General features: G+C 47.8%; 1 non-coding gene and 1 pseudogene across 1 annotated transcript; one reads left to right on the top strand and one right to left on the bottom strand.

Moving 5' to 3' along the window:
* The first annotated feature begins 1891 nt into the window (after positions 1-1891).
* LOC133073110 (large ribosomal subunit protein uL4-like) lies at positions 1892-27347 on the top strand (annotated as a pseudogene).
* On the bottom strand, positions 11791-11863 carry TRNAW-CCA (transfer RNA tryptophan (anticodon CCA)). The gene has a single exon. It is a non-coding gene; the product is annotated as a tRNA-Trp (tRNA).

The following is a 27347-nucleotide window of genomic DNA, read 5'->3' as shown; positions in this document are numbered from 1 at the left end:
GTCTGGTGGGGACGCTGGGGGCTGGATGGAGAGTCATTTGTTAAGGGGCCCATTTAATCTCCTGTCAGTTCGTTAGCATATTTAAATAGTTTTCATCTGGCTTCAGCACTCTGATTAAAACTGCTGACAAAGACAAAAAGTTCTGCTTGACGGGGTGAAACATGGCCAACAACGTGGATTCCGACTGGTTGATGGCAGGGCAGGTGTGAGTCTCTGGGGCCAGAGAACCTAACCCCGCAGGTGAGATGTTACAGAGTAGAACCTGCATCACTTTACAGAGTGAGTGGCCCCCTCACCCTGGCATGCAGCACTTGTGTTTCACGTGTGACCTGCTGTGAAAGATCCCATGATTTATTGACATATAATGTCTTTACTAAATCATCATGCTTCCATGAGTACTGTTGTTCAGTTGATACGTCCAACTCTTTACAACACCATGGACTGCAGCATGCCAGACTCCCCTCTCCTTCACCGTCTCCCAGAGTTTGCTCAAACTCATGTCTACTAAGGTGGTGATGCCATCCAACCATCTCATCCTCTGTCATCCCCTTCTCCTCCTGCCTTCAGTCTTTCCCAGCATCAGGGTCTTTTCCTGTGAATCAGCTGTTTGCATCAGGTGGTCAAAGCACTGGAGATTCAGCTTCAGCATCAGTCCTTCCGATGAATATTCAGGACTGATTTCCTTTAGGATTGACTTGTTTGATCTCCTTGTAGTCCAAAGGACTCTCAAGAGTCTTCTCCAACACCACAGTTTGAAAGCATCAGCGCTTCGGTGCTCAGCTTTCTTTATAGTTCAACTCTCACATCCATACATGACTACTGGAAAAGCCATAGCCTTGACTAGACAGAGCTTTGCTGGCAAAGTGATGTCTCTGCTTTTTAATACACTAAGTTGGTCATAGCTTTCCTTCTAAGGAGCAAGCATCTTAGATGAATGAAAAAATACAAAACTGCCATAGATTAGGACATCTCTTGCCTTCCCTGTAAATTTACTCTGTAAATTTTGTATCTGAGTTTTCAAATGCCTGGAGATGTTTGCCGAGCATCATGGTCACTACGGAAATGGAGCCTGGAGGTTTCCTGGCAGTGATGCGGTAAGTAGCAGCTGCGGAAGCAGAGAGGATGAATCACTGTCTCCACCCTGGACTCACCTGTGCTGTGTCCTTCAGCCCCACTGCAATGAAGCAAGAGTGATCCATGTCATACATACACTGTCTTATAGAGGAATCCTTGCGTGGGTTCATTTTTTTGGAGGACAGTTGAAGAGACACATCTGGTAACGTTTAACAGGAAGCCTCAGGGAAGAGTGAAATAAATCTCTCTAAATCTGACCCCTTCCCCTGTACTGTTCTGAAAAGAGGCTGGCGACCCCTTCCCCAGCACTCGCTTACTCGCTTCCAGCCTCCTGCACGTCCCTTCATCGCTGCTTCTGAAAGAGATGGTGCCTCGGAGCTCTTTAAGATGCCAGATTATTGCTGTAAAATGTAATGTGATACAAGGACAGATCAAATTTATGGAATGCCTTTTATGAGACGATCCCAAAGGGCTCTGCATAATGGCTATAAAATTGTGAAACACATTGTGGAACAGATTTAATTTTTAAAGCAGCTGAAAATATATATTAATGATTTACCATCCCTATTCCTCATTAGAGGTCTTTAGGAATACTAATAAAATGACTCTACCTACAATTATTTCCATCCAAGTGTTTCTTCGCAGAATTCAGTCTGATCATACAGCAGGTAATTGACCGATCAAGGTAACATTCTGAAAGCGGGGGGGGGGTTGTTTCAGCCAAACAGCCATCCGATTTTGTCATTAGCTTACTCCTCTTCCTGCAGCACCTGCTCAGCCTTCACCTGCGTTACTCGGCTTGGGTTTGCTTACAACGATGCATCATCTGAACATCATTCAGGTAATGTAAACTGGATGGAAATCTGTCCTTGGTAGACAAGGCACATGGATCCAGGTCTACCGTGTATTTGCCGTGTGCAAATGCTACCCATTCTTTAAGATCTGACTCGGGGCCCCATCCTTACCTGGCAGAGGTGGTGATGTTTCCCCAACATGCTCTCTGAGCACCCTACCCTTCCCCTGTCTGCCTTTGATGTCACCAACTAGAAGGTGGCCAATGACCTCTTCACCCAGCGAGTGGGGGTAATAGACTCAACTGGGGAACCGTCCAAGGAGTTGTGTAGATGCACCACGTGTCCTGTCCTACAGGACAAGTGTCAGGGCAGTTTTGTTAGCGGGGATCCCAGCAGGCAGTCTGGGATGCAGAGCCGTCCGAGACAAGAGCGGTCTTGGAAACATCCAGGAACACTGGGGCTCCGAGGGATTGCAGCCCCTCTTCCGAGGGAGTGAGACCCCTGGTGCTGTGGGAAGCTGAGTGGAGTGTAATCTCCCCACTGGGAGAAGTGGAGAGCCTGGTCCAGCGGGCTTGTGGTCCAGGCACCCCAGGGTCACTGCCCCCCAGTAATACACACTCAGGAAACACGCTGAGTGACTGAACGCCTGGAAAAGACTGAACAGCAAGAGGAATCGGGTACCAGCCCGAGGTCCACGGCAGGAGGTCACCAGACAGGACACACAGAGCCAGGCCAGGGGCCGCCAGGCTTGGACTGGGCACAGCCTGGGAGCCAGGGGCCCTGGCTGTGACCAGTGACCTCCTGTCACCTGGGGACTAGCCCTGACCACCGTGCCTGGTCCCCACGCCAGCCTCAGTCTCCTGCTTGAGTCTCACACCCACCCACCCCATGCCCCCTCCCCCACACCACCCCATCCCAGGCCTGGCCCTCTGATGCCAGGCACAGACGTTCCTGATACCCACTAGCCCATGCTTATAGCTCCAGCAGCCCCGTCCCTTCTGCCGGGATGCACATTCCTCCGGGCTCTCCCGCCCCTCCCCACCGGGGATGGCCGTCACCTAAGTACAGCACTTTGCCCCCCTGTGGATGCCTGCATCTCCTGCCCCTGGACCCACACTCCCCCCAAAGTCATGCCCACGCTCACCTATGACAGTGGGGAGTCAACCTGCTTCCAGTTAAACGTTCGACATCTATTTACATCAACGCCCTACAGCCATGATCAACAAACAAGCCAAAATGGAGAAAACAGGCATCTTCTCAAGAAATAAGCCCAGGACACTCCGAGCTCAGAAGCACCCAGGCAGCTGGCACCTGCCTCGATCTAGTTGGACGGTCACTGAGGGCTGAGCCAAGGCTGAGAAGAGTCAGGAGGAAGAGGGGGGGACCCACATCCCGGTCCTGCCGGGAGTGAGAACAAGCTTTTCACTCCTCCCAGGCCTTGTCCTTTGCTCTCTGGAGAGAGGGCTCCCAAGAGCCTGCTGAAGGTCCCCTCTTCGCCTGGGGAGCCTGTCCTGCATGGGGAGAATGATGGGCAGAAACCCAGGGCCCCTGGTGGGTGTGGCTGGAGTGTTGATCACCAAGGAGCACTTCCTGGACACAGTTTCTTATCGCCCTTTTCCCTTTTCTCTGCATCTCATAACCCGGTAACTTTCCCCTCACGTCACTCCCCTGGTGTCTGCGGTAAATCGTCGGAGCTGTCTTGCTGAAAACCAACCGGGTATCTTGTTCCAAGCCGAGGAAGCGTGACAAGAACCTCCCCTTCACCCCTTCCCCTGGGCATCCATCCTGGCGTGGTTCAGTCTCCATTTCTGGGAAAGGAGAGGACTGGACAGTGCTGATTTAGGAGACAAGGGGCCCAGGCTGTGCTCACCGCTGCGCCTGGAACTCGCCGTGTGACCCCCAGCAAGTCAGCTAACTTCTCTGGCTCTCTTATCTACACAGTGAAGTTTGGGGCTATGATTCTTTCTAATCTCCCCTCCAGCTTTTCTCTTCGATAATTCATGGCTTGCAAAACCGCAGAAGGCTTCATCATTTTTGACTGATCTCATTAATACAAATGAAGGGAAAGAATCTGGCGTTTTTTAAAAATAGCAGCCCAGAAGTCAGCGCATCGCCATTCTCCGGGGATGGGTTTGGTGATCCCCGGAAGGGAAAAGCTCCTTACTGCTTAATCCCTATCTCTCCAACAAGCCAGACATAAAATCCTTTAATCAAATCTAATAAACTCAGCTAAGCTTCAGAATGGGGCTAAGAAATAACTAATGTGTTTTCTGTCTGTCCAGATTTATTCACACGGTCCCCTTTGTAGATGTGCTCCCAGGTGATGCTGGGAACAAACAGGGATGGCAGAAAGCAAATAAGTACTGTGAGGAGCCCTGAGGCTGTGGGAGACACTTGAGTGCCTTTAGCAAAGGATGCTGTCCTCCCCCTTCCTGAGAAGAGGGTTGATCTCACTGTGAATTAGGAAGGAGGGTCGAGGCAAACCCCAACCCAGGTGTAGGCAGGTTGGGCATCAGAGATGGCTGCCAGCACCCAACTCTTACTATCCCACAATTAGTGTCCGTGATTTTTTCCCTACTTTGGTGCATTTGCAAATAGTCTTCCTTGACCTGGAAAATGCATCCAGTTTCTCCAATGTCTATTCCAGCATATGCAGTGTGCACACTTACTGCGCCTCCTTTGCTGGGAAGTGAACAACGTATGCAGTGGGTCAAATATACTATAAGCCCTTGGTCAGTGGTGCGGGCTAAGATCCTGCAGCCAGGAAAAAAAGAACACATACCTAGGATACACATCAGTTCTAGGAAGATAAGTGGCTTCCCTCTCAAGGATGGAGTTGGTCCAGGGCAGTCACTTTGCTACCAGACATCTGTTTGGTCTCTTCAAGAGATGGACCCATACTGGGGTTTAGGGTTTGTCACTGACTACACTAAAGCCTTTGTGTGGATCACAACAAACTGTGGAAAATTCTTCAAGAGATGGGAATACCAGACCACCTTACCTGCCTCCTGAGAAACCTGTATGCATGTCAAGAAGCAATAGTTAGAACCAGACATGAAACAACAGACTGGTTCCAAATTGGGAAAGGAGTACATCAGGGCTGTATATTGTCACCCTGCTTATTTAACTTATATGCAGAGTACATCATGAGAGATGCTGGGCTGGATGAAGCACAAGCTAGAATCAAGATTTCTGGGGGAAATATCAATAACTTCAGATATGCAGATGACACCACCCTTACGGCTGAAAGTGAAGAGGAATTAAGGAGCCTCTTGATGAAAGTGAAAGAGGAAAGTGAAAAAGCTGGCTTAAAACTCAACATTCAAAAAACTAAGATCCTGGCATCTGGTCCCATCATTTCATGGCAAATAGATCACAACACAGTGGAAAAAGTGAGAGACTTTTTATTTTCTTGGGCTCCAAAATCACTGCAGGTGGTGACTGCATCCATGAAATTAAGATGCTTGCTCAGTGGAAGAAAAGCTATGACCACCCTAGACAGCATATTAAAAAGCAGAGACATTACTCTGCTGACAAAGGTCTATCTAGTCAAAGCTATAACTTTTCCAGTGGTCATGTATGGATGTGAGAGTTGGACTATAAAGAAAGCTGAGTGCCAAAGAATTGATGCTTTTGAACTGTGGTGTTGGAGAAGACTCTTGAGAGTCCCTTGGCCTGCGAGGAGATCCAACCAGTCCATCCTAAAGGAGATCAGTCCTGAATATTCATTGGAAGGACTGATGCTGAAGCTGAAACTCCGATACTTTGGCCACCTGATGTGAAGAACTGACTCACTGGAGAAGATCCTGATGCTAGGAAAGACTGAGCGCAGGAGGAGAAGGGGATGACAGAGGATGAGATGGTTGGATGGCATCACCGACTCAGTGGACGTGAGTTTGAGCAAGTTCTGGGAGTTGGTGATGGAAGGGAGGCCTGGCATGCCGCAGTCCACGGGGTCGCAAAGAGCTGGACAAGACTGAGCGACTGAACTAAACTGAACTTGTTGCTGACGTGATGGACACCAGCACAGGCGGCAGCTAGATCAGCCTTGGCAAGTGGTTTCCAAGCTGCCTGGTCTCCATCCCAGCCATCCCTGTCCATGTTATACACATGTGTATGGTGTCAGACCTGGTGGCCCAACTTCAACCATGCAGGTCTCTCTGTACTGAATCTTTTTACTGAGTCTTCTGAAGTAGCTTCTCCCCTAACGAGCACTGTCATGTGATAAAGGTCTTCAGGCTTCATGCTCGCTGCCTTTGGATCGTCTCTACACCTCTCTCCTTGCTTCTGATGCCACACTGTAGCTCTTTCCGGGGCCCTAACTACCCAAGCCATTTGTCACTTGGTTCAGGCCCCTTCAAATTCCTTGGGAAAATAGAAAGTTAATGTAACCATGTGACAAGGCTATAAACGTATACTGTTGTCCTTCCCCAGTAAATGGGAAGAATGTCTGATACTCTTTTCTGATAAGGATCAGGGCAGATCCATGACCACATGCCGAAATACGCGTGCATGCGTGCATGTTCATCTGCTCTAACAACGCTGTGTGTGGGATGGCAGCCGCACCTGTGGCTCCTACCTGGGTAACTTTGCAACTGTCCACTTTCATTCTCCTAGAGATGAGAGAGAGGGGGAGAGAGTGCTGGTAAAGTCAATGAACATAAGATGGGTATCACGGCCCGTGCAGCCTCTCGGGTTTTAAAGGTTCCGTTAATGTGTACCATCCCCCTGGGGTGTGACACTGCTTCTCGTACTTTTATCTCGGTCATGGGAAGGCAGTGTCAGAGCTTTGGCTTGGCTTCCCCCACAACGATAATAGCTCTTTCCCACAGGATGAAATGCCAATATGGAATTCTCCCAGTTACCATGTACGTCTAGCCCAGTTACAAATTCAAGGGCAGGGAAATTAACCACAGGGAGAATGCAAACTCGGTGGACCCACCGCTAGCCACTCTGGGCCAAGTTTCCGCTCATCAGTCAGTCCTCTCTGAGGGGAGGAGGGGACACCTGATGACACTTTAGATCCACGGGTATTGGTGTCAACATATATTCCACATTGTATGTACCACTTCAGCCCACTTACAGAGCAACCTGCGAAGTTACTGGTTTTGAGTGGGGCCCAGAACAGAAGGCTCTGCTGTTGGCCTTGGGAGACAGAACTATGATCAGAAGTATTGTCTTTATTTGGAGATTAAGGATGGTGTGAGGAGATGTGTATGAGTGCCAAGTAGACAAGGGGTAGATTTGTGATGGTTAATTTCATGTGTCAACTTTACTGGGTTATGGGTGTGGGGGAGGAGGGTCAGATATTTTGCCAGACATCAGTCTGGATGTTTCTGGATGAGGTTAACCGTTGAACTGATAAAGAAAAGCAGATTGCCCTCCCTAATATAATGGGCTTCAATCAGACGACACTCTGAAAGCAACAGAAAGACTGAGTAGGAAGGAATTTCCCCATCTGGCTGCTATCGAGCTGGAACATGGGATTGTTTTCCTGCCTTTGAATTTGAACTGAAATATCAGCTCTCCCTGAGTTTCTAGATTGCTGACCACAGATTTGGGGAGTTGTCAGCTTCCATAATCACATGAACCAATTCCTTATTTTACATACATACATACATATATACTGGGATTTCCAGGTATCGTTGGTGGTTAAGAAACCCTCTGCAATGCAGGAGATCTAAGAGACGAGGGTTCGAGCCCTGGGTAGGGAAGATCCCCTGGAGAAGAAAATGGAAACCCACTCCAGTATTCTTGCCTGAAGCATCCCATGGACAGAGGAGCCTGGCGGACTTCAGTCCATAGTGTTGCAAACAGTTGAACAAGACTGAAGCGACTTAGCACGTGCACACACGCACCACATACACACCCACACACATCCTTTTAGTTTTCTTTTGCTGCATGACCTTAAGATAAGCCTTCATATTTTAATTGCTAGACTCTTCTGCACGAGGGTCAAGTTCCCCTGTTTCCTTCTTCTGAATTCTGCTGTATGGTGACAATTGTCCTAACTAAGCCTGAATGCACTTGGGGACGTCCAGGCTTGATACAAACACTTCCTGTCTACACATCAAGTGCATGAAACAAAGGCTTGCAAGCTACCTGCAGACCTTGTGATCCTCTCACCAAGCCCCTGGAGGACTAACTCTAACCGCAGTGAATGTACGCTCTTAGATGGCGTATTTTCCCACTGTGTCTATTGACCGATCCTTTGCCAAGGCACCCGTATCCAGGGCAATGTCAAGTGTAACTATTGTTTAATTTATGGATTTATTTTTGGTTGCCCTGGGTCTTCACTGCCACGCGGGCTCTTCTCTAGCTGCGGTGAGCAGGGGCTGCTCTTCGTTGTGGTTCACGGGCTTCTCGTTTGGCGGCTTCTCCTGTTCTGGAGCATGGGCCCGAGGCACGAGGTCTTCAGGAGTTATGGCGTGTGGGCTCAGGAGTACTGTGGTCTTCAGACTCTACAGCACCTCAATAGTTGAGACGCACAGGCTTCAATGCTCCATGGCATGTGGGATCTTCCCCGACCAGGGATCAAACCTGTGACCCACTGCATTGGCAGGAGGATTCTTCAACACGGGACCACCAGGGAAGCCCCAAGGGTAACTATCACAACCCTGGTTTCAGGCGTGTTCCTGTGCTTGAAGACCGAGTCCATGCCAAGTTATCAGGGCCCAAGAGTCACGTGAACAGCGGCCCTAGCCTGCGGCCAGCTCTCCCCGAGCACCACCTGTCACCACGGGCCAGAGCAGAGAGGGGAAGTGTTCAGCACTTTCCTGCTCCTTCGGCGGCTGCAGGCGGAGTGGAAGACACATGGTGGCCATCTGGGGCTCTTGTTGCGTCGTTTGTCATGAAAATGAGGTATTAGAATTTCAGCGTCTAATATGCTCCCTGAGTTATAGTGGAGCGTGGGGCTGCTCCTCTGGTATATTTCCCATAATAATGCAGCTTTGTCAAAGGCTGACAGCCAGCGATCCGTTCAAAAGGGCCTCGGAAAAGCACACGCTTCTTGTTGAAATGGCTTACGTTGCAGAAAACACGACAATCGGTCAAAATGGCACGTGGGGGAGGAGCTCACACACCTAGAGGAAGCCGTTTTAGCCCTCGGAAAACACCTATAAGGTGACGCAGTGGATAAAGAACCTCCATGGAGCCTGTGTAACAGCAGATTGCTCGGTGGCTCCCAGGTTACTGATACCCCACTAAGCCCTCATGCTCCCCGAGACCACCAGGCCTCGTCTTGTGCATAGAGGAGAAAACAGTGTGTGATATTTCCCCAAAAACCACCTGCCTGAAAGTACCTCCCCACCCAACACTGTGCACGAACGTCCACAATTAGACTCACTTTTTAAGAGTCATGTGGAGTTAGACGCCTTTGCTGTTGTTCAATCACTCAGCCGTGTCCGACTCTGTGACCCCATGGACTGCAGCCCACCCGGTTTCCCTGTCTTTCACCATCTCCCAGAGCTTCCTCAAACTCATGTCCATTGAGTTGGTGATGCTGTCTAGCCGTCTCATCCTCCGGCCCCCTTCTCCTTTTGCCTTCAGTCTTTCCCAGCCTCAGGGTCTTTTCCAATGAGTCAGCTCTTCGCATCTGGTGGCCAAACGATTGGAGCTTCAGCTTCAGCATCAGTCCTTCTGATCAATATTCAGGGTTGATTTCCTTTAGGGATTGACTGGTTTAATCTCCTTGCTGTCCAAGTCACTCTCAAGAGTCTTCTCCAGCACCACAACTTGAAAACATCAATTTTTTGGCCTTCTTTATGGTCTAACTCTCACATCTATACATGACTACTGGAAAAACCATAGCTTTGACTATATGGACCTATGTCAGCACAGTGATGTCCTTGCTTTTAAACCAAGTTAGAAGTCTATCTTCTCAGGGAAGATAATACATTCAACAGTTTGTAGTCTTCATTTAGAAGGAAAAACTAGGGGCGGTTGTCAAGAGCTCTAGGAAAGAAGATTTTAATTCCACAAGCGCCCAACACAGAAAGGGTTCCTCGGCCATGGGACATATTTGGATAGTAATCGGATGGTCTTCTTCCTACGTTGGGTAGGAAGCTGGAGCAGCTGGGCAAAGGTTCCTTTTGACTCAGAGGTCCTGTAACTTATTTTACCATTAACCCAGAATAGGGAGAACAAGGGGATTCTCCTCCTCTTTGGAAAGATATTAAGAACGTTAGCAGATCACTGGGCAGGGAAATGTAGATTCTGTGTGTGTCCATGGGGGATGCCTACCTGTTAAGCAGAGGAGTTGTTTGCATTCCCTAAGGCTCTTCTCATTCTGAAATTCCACAATTCTTGAGCCTAGGTGAGTCATATGGGATCCTTCCTATCTCTTTAGGGAGACAGAATAATATCACTCCAGAGCAGCAAAGAAGGACTAAATCTAGCACCAATTCTCATTGATTGGTAGTGGCTACTTAAAATGACTACATCAAAGAAGGATCTGAGGCCAAGTCCAAAGAGAAGTGGGAAGTATTTTCAAGAATAATTAAGTGTGTCTGTCAGAAGGTCTAGAGTGTGGAAATGTTGACAATAAGTACCATATTTGTCAGCCCTGCAGTAAACCCTTAAAAATCCTACTTTGTCAGTTTCAACGGTCACAGGTGATTGCTGACCCAAGATATGTCAAATAAAAAACAGTGGTTGAACTGGTCTGAGAGGCTGAGTGTGGTCACTGGTCACAGGCATGAAGGTCACCTAGGTCTTGGTGCTCCAAACTCAGCCCCTGGGGGTCCAGCCTCTTCCTCACCCTATAGCATCATCGTGCTCTGTCTAGCCTGTCTGAAGGTATTCTTCAAACGCTTCCACTACGTTCTATTCCATTTTAGGAGGGAAATGACAGACTGATTTTGAAGACTTGAGAAGGCTCCTGGAAAAACGATTACTCATTAATATTAACAGATTATTGTATAAAGCCTCTGCTCTGGTGCAGGAATGTTTAAGATTTATAAAAGTGCTTTCAGAGATGCAAAGCTGTACAACTTCAGTGCATCATTAATATTATTAATAATAATTTGTCCTTCATGTCTCCAAAAGAGATATCTAAACACATTGTCGGGACTTCCCTGACAGTCCAGTGGTCAGGACTCGACACTTTCACTGCCAGGGGGTGGGTTCAATCCCTGGTCAGGAAAATAAGACCCCAAAAGGTGGCTGGCATGGTTAAAAAAAAAAACAGAAAAAAAAAATTGTGGACAACAAAACTTCAGTAAAACAGTCCACGCTAACATGAAGAAGTTTGATAGAGAATTAATTGATAAAGGAACAGATAAACACTGGATGAAATGAACAAATAATGAATCCCCAGGGGGCAGGTACCACACCCCTCCAGTTACCCTTTGCCTCACTTTTCTAAAGCATCTTTTTTCTAAATTTCTAAAATAATACAAGGATTGAGAATAAAGAAGTGGACAGCTCTCAATGAAACTTTTCAGTGAAAAAACTCAATGGATGAGCCTCCCAAGGCAGCAGGAAGAGTGGCTGATGGAAAATCTGGAGGTTGATGCCACAATAGGAAAATGAGCTTTTGGCAAACAGGTTCACTATTTTCCCAAAGATGACTCACATTTTAAATTTCTTGGTTTGAGCTGATTTAAGTCACCCCCAGCCCAAACGTGAAAGGCAGAAAAACATTAACTCCAACCTGCCTCTAAACTTGTATTGGTCTGGTGTCTTTAGAGAAACAGAACCAGTAGGAAACATTTCTACCTGTGAGCTGTCAGAGGGAGAGGTTTTGAGGAGCTGCCACATGAGATTGTAGGGGCTGCCCAGTCTGGAACCTGTAGGGCTGGAAATCCAGGTAGGAGCTGAGGCTGCAGTCATTTTTTCTAACTTTTTATTTTATTTTTAAATATTTTTTACTCTTTTATTTACTTGGCTGCACTGGGTCTTAGTTGTGGCACATGGGATATAGTTCCTTGACCAGGGATTGAACCTGGGCCCCCTGCTTTGGAAGCACAGCATCTTAGCCACTGGACCACCAGGGAAGTCCTCAGTGTGCAGTCTCCTTCTTCTCAGGGAAACCTCAGTTTTTGCTCTGTGGCAAATTGAATGTTTGTATCCCCCGAGAATTCCTCTGTTGAAGTCCTAATGCTCGATGTGACGGTATTTGATGAGGCCTTTGAGAGATGATGTGTGGGTTTCCCTGGTGGCTCAGAGGGTAAAGCATCTGTCTGCAATGCAGGAGACCTGGGTTCAATCCCTGGGTTGGGAAGATCCCCTGGAAAAGGAAACAGCAACCCACTCCTGCACTCTTGCCTGAAAAATCCCATGGACGGAGGAGCCTGGTAGGCTAGAGTCCATGGGGTCGCAAAGAGTCGGACACGACTGAGCAGCTTCACTTTTTTGGGAGATGATTAGGGTTAGTTGAGGTCTTGAGGATGGGACCCCATGGTGGGATCAGTGCCCTTAGAGGAGACACAGAAGGCCTGCTCTCTCTGCCACGTGAGAGCACAGTAAGAAGCAGCTGTCTGCAAGCCAGACAGGGGATGCTCCTGGGCGGATGGAGAGAAGGTGAAGAAGGTCGTCAGACTGGCTGGAGGGAAGGGCTGACATGAGGAGACACACGCCCAGAGTTGGAAGGGAAAGCGTTTGACACAAGAAGGATCTCAGATGTGAGGCTGCACAGACTGTGTTGAACAGCTCAGGGACCAAAAAGGAGACCAGAGGCAAATAGAAGAAAGTCAGGTTTGTAGGAAGACAAGACAAAACAGAAAGGGGAGCTCATGCTACCAGGACGCCTGTGATGCTGGCGTTGTGCTGAGTGCAGGTCTTCTCATTCCATCCTCACCGCAACACTGCAGAAAGGCAGATGGAATTTTCCTCTCCTACAGGCAAGGAAAAGGAGGCTGAAGGCTACACACCTCAAAGAGGCGGACCCTGCTTCCACACCAAGCCTGTCTTACACAAGCCTCTGCTCCCCCACCCTCTCCTTTCCACCCATGGCTGCTCCTGAAAGGATAGACTGGTAATGTGTGTAGAAACTATGAGCCACTCCCTGGGTAATAGAGAACAGCCACTGCTAGTCACCTGGCATCAACCTAGTCATTTTCATCACAAGAACTTCCCTGAAGAAGACAAGGAACAAAGAAAGACAAAGGCTCAGTTTCCCCGGTAGACTTTCCTCATCTGCTCAAAGACAGAACCAAATGCAGCAGATATTTTTCTTCCCTGAAAACGTCCAAGGCCAGTTACCCATGACCGGTTCCCAGCCAAGCGCCAATGGGAAGATGGTGAAGGCATCCTCCTCACGCCTCTGTGGTCCCTCTTTCCTGCTTTCTTGATGCTCCCAGTCTCCTTCCAATGCGAAAGGGATTCCCAAAGACCAAAGGAATTCCCATCACTGCCTGTTCATAGTGATTAACGGTTGGATTTGAAAGGCAAACTTCCTCAGCTTAAACCCCTGCCCTGTTACTTCTATCTTTGTGTCCCCAAGCACATGAGCCTCCTTACATTTTATATCCCAGGGTATAAATTGGAAATAATAATAGTACCAGCCCAGCAGGTTATTGTGAGCATTGAATGAGCTGTGTATTAGAATGAAGCACGTGTTGGAAGAGGCAGGCAGCAGGTCTGGAACGTGCAGTGAAGTGGTGGAGTGAGGGGTTGAGGGGAGAGAAAGCATAGCCAGCGAACTCCCGCGGGTCCTCCAAACACACCCTCCGTCTGCCATGATCCTTCCTCCACCCTCTCCACTCACGTTTTGAATGAGGCTGATAGAAGTCAGTCCAGAGTTGTAGCACAAAGTATACAGGTCTAAAGCCAGGACACCACCATCGAATTTTAGGTTATTTTATAGATGAGGAAACTGAGGTCTGGCAAGGTGAAGGGCTTGTCCAAGGTCACACACGGCTAGTTGTTACTGAGTCCAAGCTCAGACTGCTTGTCACATGACAGGCCTAATAAATTGAGAGATGAGTTGTTGGGGCAAGGAGTAGAGGCTTTATTCAGAAAGCCAGCAGACCGAGAAGATGGTGGACTGGTCTCCCAAAGAACTCTTACCCCAGTTAGAACTGAGGCCCCTTTTATAGCAGAATTCTTTGTTCCTGCGGCTATCTACCTCAATCAGGTCATAAGGTCATGATGTTCCTATAAACCTCCAACAAGATACATGTTACTCTGTTCTGCAACTTTTTATCTCCATATGAATGGGTAACAGTTACACCTTAAAAGCTCAGAGCCTGGAGAATCCACTCTCCTGTATACTTGAGGTCACAAGCAACATTCTTAACTTTAGCAGAAACAATAGAATGCAGAGGTTAAAGTCAAAGAAACAGATCCAGTATGAAGTCAGATCTGTCCTTCCCTGTTATGCAGTGACTACTCCGCAAGAGGCTGCCAGCTTAGAACCCACATCTGTGGACTTCCAGGCTGCTCTCCCGTCCCTTCCACATGCTGCTCGGTCTCTCACACTAAATGACAAGCAGACAATGAAGAAAAACGTTGGCGTGAATGTGATTTAAAATCGTGAGGAATGTGACATGATAACCAGCTGTTTGCCATCACTTCTGGTGATAAGCTGTTGAAGCGACAGTGCTTCAGTTAAACCTGAGCCGAAGAAGCAGCTCGTTCCTGGGCATCTGGCAGGCGTCTTGTTCTTTTGGCTTCAGTTCAGTGCCACAAGAGATGGGTGCAGACTCACTGTGACCCGTGGGAGCTGCAGCCTGGGCTCCCTTAGAGAGCAGAGTGTGTCCACCCTGAGTGGCTATCTCCACCCTGGTGCTGAGAGTGAGTTATGGTCACACCCTCGTTCTCAAATCTATCTAAACCTTTCCCTCAGAACCGACCAAAGGGAATCCCAAGAAACCACCAAAGACATGCTAGAGTAAGCTGATCCCCACTTCCTCCTGCAGACGCTACCAGGGAAACCGCACAGGTATCCACACAGTAGCCGAAAATGATGTGACTGCTACCCACCTGACCCCTTGACCGGGGCACGGGATTACTTGCTCTTGACTAGTTGTTCCAAGTGTCAGCTATGGATTCAATAAACACCTTAGATAGTTTACTGAACCATGCATCCTTGGGCAGGCTTTTTAAATTTGGGTAAATATAGGCAACACAATTATTCAAACGAGACAATGTTTGGACCCCATGCAATAACTCCTCTGCCTGCAGGTTGGGAATGCTATTTTAGGATGTCCCATAATCTACCCTGAGTTCCAATAGCCCTCTGGACCCCTGTCACTGGAGTTGGCCAAGGAAAGCAGTAGCTAGAATTTCAAGCAGCTGCACAGAGAAATGTTTCAGCATGGAGTTCCTTTTACCGTAATATCCAGCATGAACTGTCAGTATTTACGGTCCCTTTCCCTTCTGTCCTGGTCAGGGCAGGGAACAAGAGAAATGAAAGAGAACAGGACATTGATCTGAGAATTTTAATCTAGGCTGAGGCAGGCAGAAGGTGGGAGGAAAGAGAACAGCGTCTTAGCTGAGGCTTCAGAGGAACGCTTCCTGTCCTGCCCACAGTTAGGGGTCAGGGAAGGGGTCACAGCCTAGCTCTCCAGTTATTCCTAGACTCACCACCTCTCCAAATAACCTTTCCCCATCCTTTCTTCTTCCATCAACACGGACACACTCACATGTGTACACACAAACATACACACACACTCCCTCAGTCAGTTCAGTCGCTCAGTCATGTCTGACTCTTTGCGACCCCATGGACTGCAGCACACCAGGCCTCCCTGTCCATCACCATCTCCCAGAGTTTACTCAAACTCATGTCCATTGAGTCGGTGATGCCATCCAACCATCTCATCCTCTGTCACCCCCTTCTCCTCCCGCCTTCAATCTTTCCCAGCATCAGGATCTTTTCAAATAAGTCAGTTCTTCACATTAGGTGGCCAAAGTATTGGAGTTTCAGCTTCAGCATGAATCCTTCCAATGAATATTCAGGACTGATTTCCTTTAGGATGGACTGGTTGGATCTCCTTGCAGTCCAAGGGACTCGCAAGAGTCTTCTCAGACACCGCAGTTCAAAAGCATCAATTCTTTGGCGCTCAACTTTCTTTATGGTCCAGCTCTCACATCCATACATGACTACTGGAAAAACCATAGCTTTGACTAGATACACCTTTGTTGACAAACAAACACACTCCTTACTGACTCCAAAAATGATTGGGTGGTTCATGTCAGAGCACAACTAATCATAGCCATTTATGAGCCCGTTATCAGTCATGCCTAATTACCAAGTAGCATATAATCACAGTACATGTAATTAATAACGTGTTTGATTAGTTTTGTTGTGCTTATTTGCTATCAATACTGAATCCTGTTCTGTGAGTTCAGCCTTCATGGTCTGGAGGACATGGCCCTAAAAGGGTAAAGTGACGTGAAAGTGAAAGTCACTCACTCGTGTCCAACTCTTTGTGACCCCATGAACTATACAGTCCGTGGAATTCTCCAGGCCAGAAATCTGGAGTCGGTAGCCTTTCCCTTCTCCAGGGGATCTTCCCAACCCAGGGATCAAACCTAGGTCTCCCTCATTGCAGGTGGATTGTTTACCAGCTGAGCCACAGCAGAAGCCCCTAAGAGGGTAAGGAAGGGCTGAAACCTGGGCAGAGTCAGAGCCCAGGAACACCTGCCGGGAAAGACGCAGCCAAATGAAGGTTATTAGTAGACCAGGAGGTTAAAAGCAGTTCTAGAGATAGCGAACAAGACCAGGGTTTCAGAAAGCCAGTTGCTGCAGAGCAGAAAGAGGGCTGGAGTAAGGACAGAAGAAGGTGGAGACCGCTCCACACCCAGCACAGGGCAAGAGCAAATGCAGGTGAGCAGGGCCGACACACCTGGTCTGCAGGTGCGTGGTTCAAGCGCTAAAGAGGATATTGGATCCACAGGACAAACTCGGTGCATTTGAGAGGGTCTGGATACAGCAGGTGTACCTTTCAATGATCAAAACTGGAAGAAATGCATCACTGTTCACTATAGGCAAAAGGTAGAAACACCCCAAATGCCCATCAAGCCCTGAATGAATACATAAGATGTGGTCCATCCATACACTAGAGTATTGTTCAGTCTTGAAAAGGAAGGAAATTCTGGTGCCTGCTGCAGCATGGATGAATCCTGAGCACAATTGTTCCTGGTGTTCAGTTGCTCAGTCGTGTCCGACTCTTTGCGACCCCATGGACTGCAGCACACCAGGCTTCCCTGGCTTCCACCATCTCCCAGAGTTTGCTCAAACTGATGCCCATTGAGTCGGTGATGCCATCCAACCATCTCATCCTCTATCGTCACCTTCTCTTCCTGCCTTCAATCTTTCCTAGCATCAGAGTCTTTTCCAATGAGTCAGCTCTCCGCATGAGGTGGCCAAAGTATTGGAGTTTCAGCTTCAAGATCAGTCCTTCCAATGAACACCCAGGACTGATCCCCTTTAGATGGACTGGTTGGATCTCCTTGCAGTCCAAGGGACTCTCAAGAGTCTTCTCCAGAGCCACAATATGAAAGCATCAATCCTTGGGCGCTCAGCCTTCTTTATGGTCCAACTCTCACATCCATACATGACTCGTGGTAAAACCACAACTTTAACTATATGGACCTTTGTAGGCAGTTATGTCTCTGGTTTTAAATACGCTACCTAGTTTGTCATAGCTTTCCTTCCAAGGAGCAAGCATCTTGTAGTTTCACGGCTGCAGCCACTGTCCACAGTGATTTTGGAGACCAAGAAAATAAAATCTGTCACTGTTTCCACTTTTTCACCATCTATCTGACACGAAGTGATGGGACTGGATGCCACGATCTTAGCTTTCTGAATGTTGAGTTTTAAGCCAGCCTTTTCACTCTCCTCATTCACCCTCATCAAGAGGCTCTTTAGTTCCTCTTCGCGTTCTGCCTTTAGAGTGGTGTCATCTGCATGTCTGAGGTTGTTCATATTTCTCCAAGCAATCTGCTTTCCCAGCTTGTGCTTCATCCAGCCTGGCATTGCACATGATGTACTCTGCATATAAGTTACATAAACAGATGACAACATACAGTCTTATCATACTCCTTTCCCAATTTTGAACCAGTTTTTCCGTGTAAGGTTAATATACTAAGTGAAATAAGCCAGACATAAAAGGACAAATCCAGGGATTCCACTCATATGAGGTCCCAGAAATAAGCATATTCCTGATGAGAAAGTAGCACAGAGGTTACCAGGGACTGGGGAGAGGGAAACAGAGAGTTAGCGTTAGCAGAGACAGAATTTCCCTTTGGGAGGGTGAAAAAGTTCTGAGATGGGCGTGGTGACGGCTGCATGGCAATGTGAATGTACTTGTGCACGTGTGCTAAGTCGCTTCAGTCATGCCTGACTCTCTGTGACCCTGTGGACTGTAGCCACCAGGCTCCTCTGTCCATGGGAATCTCCAGGCAAGGACACTGGAGTGGGTTTCCATGCCCTCCTACAGGGGATCCTCCTGACCCAGGGGTCGAATCCACATCCCCGAGGTTTCCCGCATTGGCAGGCAGGTTCTTTACCACTAGGGCCACTTGGGAAGTCCATGAGTGTATTTAATTTTACCCAATTGTTCATTCAAAACTGTGCAATTTACACAATGGAAAAAATCTAGAAGAAAGTTGGGATGTTAGGGGAGGAGACGAACAAGAGGTGAAACATTTTAAAGTTGTTCCCTGGAGCCTTGGGTTTAAGTGGAGGATAGCACATACAAGGATTCACCAAAGTAAGAAGCCTGACACCTGGGGGCAGACGAGGAAGGGCCAGGCCAACCATGCCTGGTGGACCACATGCCCCCTCCTCATCCACAGGGAGGTTTGGCTTGTTCGTCCCATAGTCCCATCTCTGCAGCTCCTGTCCCAGTTCTAATTACAGCCACAGTGATGCCAAGATCGTGGCAGAGAACACAGGCTAGAATTCAGAGTCGGCTGGCGAACACCCGCACGGAGCAGGAAAGGCACCAAACTGGGGGAGGGATGCAGTGGGAGCTCAGGATCAGCAAATGCAAATCCTTAGATCCAGAACAGATGAACAAGGTCCCACTGAATGACACAGGAGCCACTTCACTCTTCAGGGCTAAACCATAAGGAAAGGAACATGAAAAGGAATGTATGTATGTGTATAATGGAGTCACGGTGCTGTAAGGCAGAGATTAACACAACATTGTAAATCAACTATACTTCATAAATGAGCAATTTTTTTAAAAACAGAAAGAAAGGCACCAAACTGAACCCAAGAAATTGATTATCTTTGGATATTTATCTAAGCAAATACTCCTTTTAAAAATGTCTACCCTTTGCTACCTTGAGCCATTTAAAAATCATTAAAAAAAAACATTTTAAAATCATGTTTTTACAAAAGGAAAAGAATCATGAACAATTAGCATGACATCCCAGTAGCTCCCTGTAGCTGATATAACTGACGCACACGGAAGCTCCAAGACTGATGCCCGAAGGTTGTGGCTGGATGGAGAGCGGAGCCCCGGAGGGCAGAGCTTACCACCCTCGGGGAGTCCTCGAGGGCCCTGATGCCAGGCTGGCCCAGCGCCGCACCTGTGTCCTCCCCATGCGGTCGGCAGCTGCTCTGTGGGTTTACATGGCAAGCGGTGGGAATGATTCATCATCATCGGCCCCCTCTTAATCGCACTTTAATAAAGCCATAAATCAGCTCCCGACAACGAGACAAGTCTCCAGAAGGCACGGCAGTGCCATAGGACAAGAGCCAAGCCAGGTGGCACCTGGGCATTGGCAGTGCCCAGTGGGCAAGGCCTAGTGGGGAGAGAGTGCCTGGAATCCACGGCCACAGCCACACCTAACCCCGTACCTCTCCCTGAGAGCTCAGTCCTACATCTGGGGTTAGAAGCCAGGTTTAGGGCTATATTCAGCCCATAAGCGCTTGATGCTTTCTAACTGTAGTGCTGGAGAAGACTCTGGAGAGTCCCTTGGACTGCAAGGAGATCAAACCAGTCCATCCTAAAGGAGATCAACCCAGAGTATGCACTGGAAGGACTGATACTGAAGCTGAAGCTCCAATACTTTGTCCACCTGATGCGAAGAGCTGACTTGTTGGAAAAGACCCTGATGCTGGGAGGGATTGGGGGCAGGAGGAGAAGGGGATGACAGAGGATGAGATGGTTGGATGGTATCACTGACTCAATGGACATGAGTTTGAGCAAGCTCTGGGAGTTGGTAATGGACAGGGAAACTTGGCATGCTGCAGTCCATGGAGTCACAAAGAGTCAGACACGACTGAGCAATTGAACACAGCTACACCTGTTGATAAAATATTGAAATGGTTCCCAGCAGATGCTATAGACCCAATGTTTGTGACACCCCCCCACCCCAATCCATATGTGGACACTAAACCCAGTGTGATGGTGCTTGAAATTTGGGGCTTTGGCGGTGATTAGCTCATGAGTGTGGAGCCCTCCAGAATGGGGTTCATGATCTTATAAAGGATGGAGAGACCAGAGCACTCTCTTTCCAAGAAGACAGCATCTGCCAACCAGGAAGAGAGCCCTCGCCAGACACCCAATCTGCCAGCACCTGGACCTTGGACTCCCAGACCCCAGACAGTGAGACGTAGGTGTCCGCTGTTCAAGCCCCACAGTCTGTGGCACATGTGATAGCAGCCTGAATAGTCTAAGACACCAGATGATAAATATCCACAACACCAAGGTCCCAAAGGACCTGGCCATCCCCGCCACCCCCGGATCTCATCCGTGACCCGGTAAACCACGCCACCACCAAGCAAGCGAAAGGCCCGCCTGGCGCGGCCGGGGGCCAGCCATCCTGCTGTGGTGGACCTCTTCCTGATGGGCGGGTGGCCGGCTGCCCTGATAGCTGTATGTTTCTACTATCACTGCCATCTGTGCTGCTTTAATTTATATCACACAAAACAGAGCGGACCAGCCTATAAAGATGTGGAGTGGAGCAGGAGAAGTCAGTTGTGACATGTAAGTATGCTTACACAAAAATTTTCTTTCTACCCCTTAGAGAAGTCCATTTATCAGGTCCAGAAAGACATGTTTTGAACAGACACACACAGTTTTCTTTACGTTTCTAGAATCAGAATGGCTTCAGGTTGTGACTTTTGTAGAAAAGCTGGGTGATGATTTACTACTGGATCCATGGCATTTAATATTCCCAAGGTCCGATCTTCTGTCCTCGTAGAGCAATTTATAGACAATATAAGATATATATGTGCGTGCTCAATCTTGTCTGACTCTTTGAGACCCCGTGGACTGCAGCTTGCCAGGCTCCTCTGTCCATGCAGTCTTCCAGGCAAGAAATACTGGAGTAGGGTGCCATTTCCTACATACATAATTCAAAAAAATAAATATAATTCCTTGCTTTATTAGAGATAGAAAAAGAAAACAATTTCTAATACAATGATATGTGTTTCATACTTGGGCACAACTAAGCTCAAAAATAATGATAAGTTATGCTGTCCTGGCCTTACATATAATGAATGAGTTTGGACTGGGAAAAAAGGAGGAAAAAAAAGGATCAGAAACCATTGTGACAAGTACAGAGAAAGCAAAGAGAGAGGACACCAAAATAAAACCCAGTACAACCAGCATACGTTAAAAATAAAATAATAATGCTAACAGATAACCTATGTTTATAAGTAAACTGGAATTCGGTTCTAGGTAAACTGGAATTTGGTTCTAGGCTCAGGAATAATAAACAAAATTTCCATCTTTTTGAACAAACTTTGAATGTCTTGCTGACTAAGATAGCATCCTTGGACAGTAATTTCCAGAATACCCAATGACGTCCCTGGAGTTCACCATCTGAATGCTGGTGGTGGTCCCCTCCTCGTGATAGCCAGGCATGCTCCCCCAAATTTCAAAAGAGCCGCATTGTGGATCCCTAGCTAACCAATGCTAAAGAGACAGAGACCTCACTCTCCTGGTGGCGAGCGTGCCTGAGTGTGTCGGGGCTGTGAAAGGGCTTGGGACACAGGGGAAAGTCAGCCTTTTCTCCCCACGCTGGACGTTGGAAGAAAGGGAAATGAAGACTCAAGGCTGCAGGTTAGGTTTTCAGCTCGAAAGGTCTGTGTGGTGGTGCGGCAGCACGCGGCCAAGCTTGGCTCAAGCCAGCCCCCAAGAGCCCGTGGGAGGATCTCTCCGATCCTCATGTCAGGACACCATGTGGGAAGCTGGGAATCGGACACAATGGAAGCATTTGCACCAGGGAAATCAGGACTCTTCTTTTTTTAAGAGAGCCCAGCGTCTTTGTTTTTGGCCACACCGTGCAGCTCGTGCGTGGGGTCTTAGCACCACAGTGAGGGACTGAACCCGGGGCCACGGCAGTAAAATTAATGAGTCCCAAGCCCTGGACCACCGGAGAACTGCTGAGAGCCCGTGGTTACACGTTTAGCAGCACGCCCCTGCAGGAACATCTCACCACTGGCGTGGCCCGAAAGTCCATCCGGATTTTTCCATTACATCTTACAGGAAAATCTAAACGAACTCCTGGGCCAACCCAATACAAACGGGTAAGACAAGAGGAGGAGGATATTTTAGGAGGCACGGTGAATTCAGTGAATGGTGAACTCAGCTTTTGACGTCTTGAGTTTGAGAACAACGATGTTCAGTGCCTAGTTAGTCCACAAGTCACTCAGGAAAACAGCAAGTCTAGCTACACAATTCATGCTTTCTTCTGTCCCAGAGAATGGAGTGGCTGCCCTAGTCCAATGCTTAGAATACTGGGTACAGGAGACCCAGCCCCTGATGCATCTTTGGAACTAGAAGGGGTCTCTAGGTGCAGCTGTGGGAGGTGGGGAGGGAAAGAGAGAAGGTTGAGCTACAGATGAAGCAGATCCCGTACCACTGGGAGTGGCTGTCCTCTCCAAAATACCACTCACCTTTGCTGTCGTTCAGTCACTAAGTCATGTCTAAGCATTCTTTGACATTGCCTTTCTTTGGGATTGGAATGAAAACTAACCTTTTCCAGTCCTGTGGCCACTGCTGAGGTTTCCAAATTTGCTGGCATATTGAGTGCAGCACTTTCGTATCATCATCTTTCAGGATTTGAAATAGCTCAGCTGGAATTCCATCACCTCCACTAGCTTTGTTTGTAGTGATGCTTCCTAAGGCCCACTTGACTTCAGACTTCAGAATGTCTGGCTCTAGGTGAGGGATCACACCATCGTGGTTATCTGGGTCATGAAGATCTTTTATGTACAGTTCTGTGTATTCTTGCCACCTCTTCTTGATCTCTTCTCCTTCTGTTAGGTCCTTACTGTTTCTGTCCTTTATTGAGCCCATCCTCGAATGAAATGTTCCCTTGGTGTCTCCAGTTTTCTTGAAGACATCTCTAGTCTTCCCCATTGTACTGTTTTCCTCTATTTCTTTGCTTTGTTCACTCACCTTTAGGATTCTTGTTTTGTGATTGGTTTATTGCTTTTCTTTCAACACTGCCCTTAAATACTGCTTAATGTAGGCGTGGGACATAGAAGGCTCTTAAAGAAGGTCTTTTGAATGATCAAATGCCCAGGTGTTATGTTATCCAGAGTCCACAGATAAAGAAAGCTAAAGGTGAACAGAAGCATGTGGCACTCTATCCCCTGGGCCCTGGCTGGGCCCAGCAGCAAATCTCTCTCTGGATTGATATGGAAGCCCGTGGACCACAGGACTCAGAGTGGCCCCCACACCGGAGCTGCTCCTTAATGAAGTTCCCCAGCAGCGCACATTCATCACTTCCTGTGACTGGACTCCACTCAGCACTGGGAGAATATTAAGTTAAGAGGAACACATTAAGTGCTGGTGTAAATTAAAAGCCAAATCATTCTATAATCAAATAGTCATTATTCCAAAAGGAATTGCTCACTGGGAACACTTTTATCAGTATTTATTGCTCTATTATATTATAATGGGCTATTTAATAATAAAAAAATACATCATATTGATTAGAAGCCAGCCTTTGATTCAGACAAAATCGCAGAGGTCCTGTGTATATTTTCACCCATCCTGTAATTTATCCCCCGCTGCCCTACTTTTATTGCACCCTGGTCTGAGGAACAGTTAAGGACACATAGACGCATCAGTCTTTCTGCCAGGGAACAATACACGTGGACGCTATGAAGCAGCTTTAAACTGGGCATTCTTCTTGGTTGCACTTACGGAAATCGAAGATGGCTGCTTCCGTACACCCCTGACCTTCTGGGTTGGGAACATACCACCTCGGCTTTGGTTCTGCACGGGGGTGTCAAGGTTTGCAGGCTGCTGTGTGGTCAGGAGCCGGGCGTGAGCTGCGGGCAGCAGAGCCAGGACGGGAGGTGAAGGGAAGGAGGAACAGGGAGAGGACAAAGGATGGGAGAGGATGCGGAAAGGGGAGAAAAAAACATGGAGAAGAGGAGGGAGGGCCGTAGGAAGGGAGGACGGGAAGAGGGCGGGAGAGGCACGGAGTCAACAGCGGAGCCCTGGTCCTGGCAGTGGGGTGCACGGGGCGGGGGGAGCTCTCCCCTCCCCCATCCCTAGCATCACTCCCTCCTCAAACCACCCTGGACCACGTGCAAACCCGGCTAAGCCAGTCACATCTTCCCCGGGGCCTTTCTCCCCTTGAGCCGGTGAAGACCGCCTCTCAGTGTCAGCAGGTAACGTGGCCAAGGCTGGACCCAACTTGTTTTGTCCAGAGTGTAGAATCTTGCTGTCTTCTCAGATCTAATTCCATCACCACTAGAGTGCCAAGTTCTACCATCCCCAGCAGAGAAAATCATGGTATTTCCAATAGTTTCTTCTTCTGTAATAGCGTTGTCTCCAACAAGTCATAAAAGGCTTTCAAAATATGTCTAAGGAAATACAGAGAAAGAGCTACTTTCTAAGTTAGGTAGTAATGAAAAAGAGAGAGAGAGAAATATAAGAACAGAAATAACTTGCATTCATGTAGAATCATGTGCCATTCAAAGCACAAGACTAATTTCCCAAGGTCACAGAGTAAATTATTAGAAGAAATGGAATCAGAACTCTCTTTTTCTGACTCGAAGTACGACAGCCGTTCCTCAAGGCCAGAGGCTCCTATGGAATTGCTAAGACGGCTCACTGAGAACGAGTGAAACAAGATCTTTTTTATCCCTCCCTTGATTCTGTCACATCTCCTGCATTCCTCATTGAAAATATCATAAGTTGGCACAACACCCCCCTTGGTGTCCAGTGTACCCTTCTCATAGGCTCCGCCCCTTCTGTTCAAAGCCATTTTCTCACCATGAGGACATAATCTATACCTTCAAGCCAGGCATGAGCACAAATCCCAGGGTCCACTTTTGAAATTCTAATTGCCTCCCACGCTTCAGGCACCAGTGACTGTGTCAGTCAGGACGCTGACATGAACAGCACATCTGCAAAAATTAATTTAGGGATGTTTAATGAAGGTGTCTTCCCAAAGTTGACTGCAATGTTCAGAGAAAGCAGCAAAGAAAGATGAATTAGCCAGGATGCACTTCTTCAGGGGGACACTGACCCTCAGTCCAAGTGTAAAGCAGAGGGCTTGGTTCTCGGAATCCAGTGAGAGCTGCCTCTGGAGAAAAGGGCTGTAACCTCGGGTGGAAAAATGTCTTCAATGATGATTTTTAAATTCTCAAAGCTTCAGGAGACACAAAATTCCACTTGAATAAAGATAATGAAACTAACAATGGAGGGAAAAAGAAAAAAAGTACAAAACTGTACACATTGTTGAAAATGCATATAAGTACTGATAAAAGAAATTTGCTGTGATATTTAGAATTTGAAAAAGAATAGATAAATACAGTAACTAGAGACAACTCTACACATGGTCAATACTGAAATCAGATTGATTATATTCTTTGCAGCCAAAGATGGAGACGCTCCATACAATCCGCATACAAGACCTGCAACTGACTGTGGCTCAGATCATAACTCCTTATAGCAAAATTCAGGCTTAAATTAAAGAAAGCAGGGAAAACCACTAGACCATTCAAGTATGACTTAAATCAAATCCCTTATGATTATACAATGGAGGTGACAAATAGATTCAAGGGAAGAGATTTGGTGGACAGAATGTCTGAAGAGCTAGGGACAGAGGTTCATAACGTTGTACACAAGGCAGTGACCAAAACTATTCCAAAGAATAGGAAATGCAAGAAGGCCCAGTGGTTGTCTGAGGAGCCGTTACAAATAGCTGAGAAAAGAAGAGAAGTAAAAGGCAAAGGAGAAGGGAAAGCTATGTCCAACTCAATGCAGATTTCCAGAGAATAGCAAGGAGAGATAAGAAAGCCTTCCTAAATGAGCAATGCAAAGAAATAGAGGAAAACAGGAGAGACGTGTGGCCTTCCCCTCTCCCTGCCATTGGCACGTGCTCATCTACTGATACCAGTGTGCGGAAAAGCAGGAGTCATCTGGCAAAAAGGTCACTTCACCTGCTGTGTTCAAGGCTCCCATTTGACCAGAGATTGTTAACTGTGTTCACACCAACTTGCAGAGAAACAGCAGACAGCCCTACGCTGTCAGTGAATTAGCAGGTCATCAAACTCATGCCGAGTCTCAGGGTACCAGCAGAGCTGTGGCTCGAATTCCCAGGGTTCCAGGTGGTGGGACTCACCATTCAGGTGCTTCTGGAAACATGTGTCTTGGAGCCCACATGTTCTCACCAACCTGGAAACACTGGCACCGTTGAGGGAATCCAATGCAGCAGTGATATGCCATCTGCTCTGCATGGGCTGCCTCGGCCTTACCAGCGCCGGTCATGTCTGAAGGAAGTTCCTGAATGCCCTTTGCTGGTCGAAGATAAAGTTGAAGGCTCCAAGAAGACCAAGGAGGCTGTTTTGCTTCTGAAGAAACCTAAGGCCTGGAATGATATCAGAAAGGTCGACGCCTCTCAGCAAATGAGAGCTGGCAAAGGCAAAATGAGAAATCGTCGCCGTATCCAGCACAGGGGACTCTGCCTCAACTATAACAAGGACAATGGTATCATCAAGGTCTTCAGAAACATCCCTGAAATTACTCTGCTTAACGGGAGCAAACTGAACGTTTTGGAACTTGCTCCTTGTGGTCATGTGGGACGTTTCTGCGTTTGGACCGAAAGTGCCTTCCGAACTTAGATGAGTTCTATGGCACTTGGCGTCAAGCAGCCTCCCTCAAGAGAAACTAGAACCTCCCTGGGCACAAGACGCTCAACACAGACCTCACCAGGATCTTGAGAAGCCCAGAAATCCAAAGAGCGTGCCAAGCACCACGCAAGAAGATTCATCACAGAGTCCTGAAGGAAAATTCCACTGGAAAACCTGAGAATCATGTTGAAGCTCAACCCATATGCAAAGACCATGCACCGGAACACCATTCTTGGACAGACCAAGAGCCACAAAATCCGGATGGATAGGGCAGCAGCGGCACTAGAAGTGAAATCAGATGAGAAGGGGGTTCTGGGCAAGAAGCCTGCGGTGGGAAACAAAGACAGCTGTTGGTGATAAGAAATTGAAAAAGCCTTTAGTGGGGAAAAAAGGCCACAGGGACCAAGAAAGCAGCGGCTGAAAAGAAGCCCACAGAAAAGAAACCCACCACAGAGGAAGAGATGGCGTCTGCATAG

This window comes from Dama dama, chromosome 18, assembly GCF_033118175.1.
Source record: "Dama dama isolate Ldn47 chromosome 18, ASM3311817v1, whole genome shotgun sequence".
Taxonomy (NCBI): Eukaryota; Metazoa; Chordata; class Mammalia; order Artiodactyla; family Cervidae; genus Dama; species Dama dama.
This window is presented reverse-complemented; position numbering and strand designations above follow the sequence as displayed.